Source organism: Coenobita brevimanus, chromosome 94 (genome assembly GCF_032717465.1).
Source record: "Coenobita brevimanus isolate Jiangsu-jjx chromosome 94, ASM3271746v2, whole genome shotgun sequence".
Lineage (NCBI taxonomy): Eukaryota > Metazoa > Arthropoda > Malacostraca > Decapoda > Coenobitidae > Coenobita > Coenobita brevimanus.
The window spans coordinates 10338498-10344454 of record NC_137047.1 but is presented as its reverse complement, the minus strand read 5'-3'; the positions used below and the strand labels follow the sequence as shown (position 1 = coordinate 10344454).

The following is a 5957-nucleotide window of genomic DNA, read 5'->3' as shown; positions in this document are numbered from 1 at the left end:
TGTGACAGAGATGAAAATATAGACAGGATGCAGATAAAGACATATTAGGAGAAACATATAGACGAGTAAAAAATAGGTAGATAGGTAGTTACGAAAAAGAGAACACACTGACCGATAGGTAAAACAGATGGATAGATTTACACAGCTGAAACAGTCGGCGTGACGAATGCACAGTGACGAGCCAAATCAAGTGAGGACGAGTTAGTCAGTGCCGAAAGCTAAGTGAAAAAGAAAAACATTGAAAAGAATAAAAAGAGTGGGGCGAGAAAGAATGAAAAAAGAAAAGAGACAAAATTGTTTCGAGAGATTTGGGTTTTGATGTGTGGATATTGGTGTAGGTGTGGGTATTCAGGGTGTGGGTGGTGTGGATATATTTGGGTGTAAGTGCCGATGGTGTGAGTAGTGTAGGTATGAGTGTAGGTTTGGATGGTGTGAAGGTGTGAGTGGTGTGGAAGAGGGTTATGGGGGTGTTGAAAATCTGGTTTAGGGTAGTACGTATGAGAGACGTGTGTGTGTGTGTGTGTATGTTTTATAGTAAGTACTTACTCCTACTTTTAGCCGTCGGTGCATTCGTGTTTTTATGGAGGAGTATGTGCGTGTCTGCCCGTGCTAGTTTTCTCACGGTGAGGGCATACTATTATAGATGCTGAGGCGGGCGGATGTGTCGATAATTTAGCCCCTCCCGGCGTGCAGTGACGGTGATGGTGTGTGGCAGGTGTCGAAGCACGCCCCTCACTTCCCCACACCTTCACCAGCAAGAGATAATATAACTGAGTTCAGGGAAATACAAAGAATAAGTACTTATATATTAAATCATGTATATTAGCTGAGTTCCCCTTCTTTGGCGTGCCTAGATAGCTCAGTTGGGAGAGCGTTAGACTGAAGATCTAAAGGTCCCCGGTTCGATCCCGGGTCTGGGCAGGTTTTGTTTGCGTATTGGTTATAAACGAGGCCAATTCTCACTCACCAAAGGGATAAGAGCGTTAGAAAAAGTTCCCCCATTCGAATCCTGGTATCTCTTGTTAATTGAACAGCTTCAGACTACTTATTCTACTTCCTTGAAATTAGTTTGTGTGTGTGATGGCATTATGATAAAAAACGTTCCTGGAATAGTTATACGTATGTTGAAAGTGGGTTATTACTGCAGTAAGAACGTTCTGTAATAACATCCGTGAAGTGTTAATAATAGTATGTTGTGTGTAGGAGGATAATGTTATATTCCTCAGTAACAGAGACTATTTTTCATTTTTTTAAAGGCTTCTCATTTTCCCAGTGCCGGACACTGTGCAAGTACGGTAAGTAAATAAGTGAAAAGTATACAGTATATGTGTGTTTATCCATATGTCTAACGGGGAATGTATAGAAGTTGCACCGTGATCTGTTATCTCTATAACTCTTATCACTTCACGTTGTCAGCCTCGCCATTTAACTTTTTTTTTTTTCCTTGCTTCCGCTCAGTCACTTCAGTTGTCACTCCTGTCAGCTGTACGATGGATCTGGCTCTTCCTGTCTCCATATTGTCATTGTACCCAGTGTGGTTTTGTTTGGTTTTATGCGTGTTCCCCAGAAGTTGTACTGTAAACACTCTCGTTAGACTTAACTCCATTAGCTCGTGGATGTAGTCAATCTGTATTTTATTTTTGTTACCGTCACACGATTTTATTCTGTTCAAGAAAGACTTTTCTAATTGGAGATGATTATATGTGGCCCTCATTAACTCCTTCACCATTAGGGCGTTCTTGTAAGGCTAATCCCCCCCCCTTTTTTTTTTTTTTTACAGAAAGTGAACAGAGGAAGTAAAAACATCCATACAAACAAGAATAATAGAAATGTAAATCATCAGTATAATTGAAATAGGCCTAAGCTTCTTGAATGAGTAATCAGGATCTAATGTAGTGTGGTTAATCGCATTTCGTTTCATTCATGGTCACTTAGAACTTGAGTATGCGATAGAGGAGCAGACAAAGTACGGGGTGGGCATAGAAGAGTGGGCGGGGTGGACTGGGATGGTAGTGGGTGGTGAAGGAGGACGGGGACGAGTATTCACTGTGAAGATGGGCGTAGTACGAGGGGCGGTATACACGTTGTGATGTTCTTAATTATTCGACGTAGTGGGTCAGGAAAATGAAATGGGCGGAGAGGCGTGGGTGGGACGGACTGGGATGACGATGGGTGCAAGGGCAGGGCGGAGGGAGCATACCTTGAGAAAGTGAAGGTTGCAGGTTGGATGGTATGGCCGTAGTGGGGGAGAAGTATTTTTTTCTTTATTTTCGACTCTGGAATCGCCCTTCATTCTCATCCCAGCAACACACTTCATATATGTGCACTTTCCCACACACCAACACAGTTCTGTACACACACACACACACACACACACACACACACACACACACACACACACACACATACACACACATACATATACAGGATTACCTATATCCTGTTACACCCACACACATACACACACACATACCCCCTTCCATTATCAATTTCTAAAAGCCTCTCAGCCGACTCTCCCACTCGTACGTATATATGTATGTTGCTGTGAATGCATGGCTTTGTATATGCATGACGATATACATATGGAGTGGCGTGTATGCATGACTGTGTACAGTATATGAAAGGCAGTGTATATGCATGACAGTGAATATGAATGATTTTTTTTTTTTTTTGGTCCGACTCTGGGCATAGGCTTCACAGCCTGGTATCGAGGCCCAGCAGTCCTCCTACACATCATACACCTCTACATGTCACCACTGTACATGACGGTATGTGAATGGTGGTGTTTATGTATGGTTTGAGATTTTTATGCGTGTTTGTTTGTGTTGTGTATGCTTGATGGTGTGTAAGATGGTGGTGTGTATGTGCGTGGTGGTGCATTAGCGCGGCAGTGTTTAGTAAATGTATGGTGGTTTAATTTATGATTGATGTATATGCGTGATGAAGTATGTGTATGCATGACGGTGTACAGTTTATGCCTGGTGATGTATATGTATGGTTGGGGTATATGCATTGTGGTATGTATGCGAGGTGGTATTGTTATGCATGATGGTATATATGGATGACGGTATGTATGCTTGATGGTATAATTATGCATGCCGGTGTTTATTCATAGTAGTAGTGCATATGCATAATGGTGTAAATGCTTTGTGGTGTGTATAGATGGTGGTAATTTAGCGTGGTGGTTTATGCGGTGTATGTTCATGACTGGAGGAGTGTAGGTGAGGAGAGGCCACCGATCTTACTCCTGCTGGTACTGTGTGTGTGTGTGTGTGTGTGTGGACGGGATCTTCGGAAGTCGATTTGTATTTTGTATTTCGTTAAGTTGAAGTTAACAAATTCCTGTATTGGGTAGTGGCTGATAAGGGTGGGACTTCGGTGTTGTCAATATACAAGTCAAGGTGTTCTTAGAAGTATTCAGACCTGCACTGGAGATACAAGGGAGTTCTGCTTGTCTATCTGTCTCTGTATTTACCCATCTGTCTATCTGTTTATATCTCTGTTTATATACCCGTCTGTCTGTCTGTGTGTATTTCTCTATACCCAGACGCCTTAATCCTGGCAAGGGTGGCCACAGACGAATCACCTCCGTGTCATTCTGTCCTCCGTCATCAGTCTGCCCATTCTCCAGCTCACTCATCCACTCGCGTACCTCCACTCCATTCCCCTGTCTCACCCTCGGTCTCCCTCTTCCGCTTCGTTCACGTCCATAAGCAACAAAAATAGTTCATATATCGCCTTGTAACTGTCGCAGTCACATAAGTGAGTGAGGTCATGCACTCCGCTGAGAGATAAGGGCGATGATGGAGTCTCCGGGTGAACCACTCTACCGCAGGAACAAACACGTGCTCTGATGCGCCATTTCTAATGTGTTGGGGGTGTAGCTCAGTGGTAGAGCATTCGACTACAGATCGAGAGGTCCCCGGTTCAAACCCGGGCGCCCCCTGTCGAGTGTTTTGTCATCAACAGTAAGACGCGTTATCAGCGTTGTTAGATATGCTGATGATGGAAACACGTATGCGTGTAAGTTGTGTGTAGGTGAATAAGTATTGCAGGAACTGTGTGCGTGTAGAGACAACTGTGTGTGTGTGTGTGTGTGTATTTTCTACCATCTGAACTGTGTACGGCACTTAAGACCTACTGTCAGACCGCTTTGCCCCATCAGGACTTGAGGTAGCATAGTAAACTTTAACACCTTCCGCCGTATTGGCTCGTTCGTCACCCCCTTTGTAATTGCAGCCACATGTTATCTTCTGTTGCTGGTATGGCTGGTTTGTTCCTTGGATTATTCAGCTCAAAATATTTATGAATACTTTCCGGAGACTCAGGAACGCTAATGAACCCGCCAGGGGAAATGGTATGCATGGAGGGAACAGAGAGGCCTTAGCGTGCTGCCACCCGGGAATGAATAACTCTACCTGGAAAACGAGTTGAAAATGGGTGCAAGTTTGGGTGCACAGAAAAGTTAAAGTATTTTTATTTTTATTTTATTTTATTTTTTTTTTTGGGGGGGGGAAAGGAAGTTGTGATTTGGAGGTAAGTTGTGGTAGGTTGCTCATTAGTGTTTTTTGTTTTATTTATTTATTTTTAGGAGGTTAACTTGTACTTACTGATGTCAGCATGGAGATGATACTTGTTGGGGTCGATCACCGTCCACTGACCCTTTGTAGCAGACCTCAGAGAAACAATTCACTCAATATCCTGCACTCCAGAAAACCATTCACTATACTGGGTGGTAACCATATAACCAGTAAATGAACACCTGATACTCAGAGGACGGCGCTCCAGCTGGATGTGTGTTATAAGGGTTTATGTCTTTGGGATGGTTGGACGTCTTTGCCGGGAAGGGGCGAGTAACTGACCCCTTTGCCTTAAATTTCTGGACTGACAGACAGACAGAGAGACAGACAGACAGGCAGACAGGTAGACAAACAGACAGATAGATAGATACACTGATAGAAAGAGAGGTATAGTTCAAGTTGCTGGCATTGTTATTTTTTCTTAGATAAGGTGGCTCGTCCACATAGTATCTGTGGTACACGCTTCCGAAAAGTAAAACGTTTTGTATTGTTTCATATAGCTACTGGTTTGTGGAAGGGTTTGTGTATGTTTGAATATTAGTTTCTTCCATATGCATAATTTTTAATATTTCCTTTGATCGGCGTATGTATAATTTTATATTCACTGTTTCGTGTTGGGCTGACGTGCACATTATCTTTAGTGATTGTTGCTGTGTGCGTTATTTCCATGTCTGCTGTTATGAACTTAGCTCTAGGCTTACGTATGGTATTTGCGTTTGCAGCTTGTATGAGAAGGACAGTGCTTGTTGTTGTTGGTATGAACGCCCATCATCCACTCACATGACGGAGTATTTCATTCAGGTATCTGCACCGAGTATCAAGCCTAATGGTTTGTTGTGGCGCAGGAAGCCAGTTACGACTTTGGGTGGAAACCGGATAACCAAATGAACGCCTGATGATCTAATGGAATAAGGCTCCCCAACCGAATGTGGCCCATAAGGGTATACATCCGAGAAGTGATTGGTGTATATTTCTCACATAATACTACTCAGGCGAAAAACGACGGATCACTCTTGCTTTAAATATCCGAACTAAATACCCCGCCTATACGCATATGATGGGACAGTAAAGGATTGAATGAAAACAGATAGATATATAAATTCCTCGTTTGATAATGTGGTACCGGAGATCATAGTTTTACGTTTTTTTTTTTTTTTTGTCGGTTTCCTTCTTAGGGTGCCCTTTGTTTTACTTGATAGGACCGGCAGGAAGTGTAACTGGCATTTGTTGTTGTTGTTGTTGTTGTTGCTGTTGTGGACAGTCCTTTGTCTGAGTGTAGTTCTTTGTCTGTGCGCTAGGCCAGAGGTGTCCTGTCTTAAGTGGAGAAGGTTTGTACTGTTGGTTGTGGCTTATCTGTAAGCAGTATCGCAATAGGTG

The 5957-nt window shown here is 43.0% G+C and overlaps 2 non-coding genes across 2 annotated transcripts; both read left to right on the top strand.

Annotated features, from left to right (window-relative positions):
• Positions 1–848: 848 nt before the first annotated feature.
• TRNAF-GAA (transfer RNA phenylalanine (anticodon GAA)) lies at positions 849–921 on the top strand. The gene has a single exon. It is a non-coding gene; the product is annotated as a tRNA-Phe (tRNA).
• A 2953-nt stretch (positions 922–3874) lies between these two features.
• On the top strand, positions 3875–3946 carry TRNAC-ACA (transfer RNA cysteine (anticodon ACA)). Its single transcript has one exon. It is a non-coding gene; the product is annotated as a tRNA-Cys (tRNA).
• The last annotated feature ends 2011 nt before the right edge of the window (positions 3947–5957 follow it).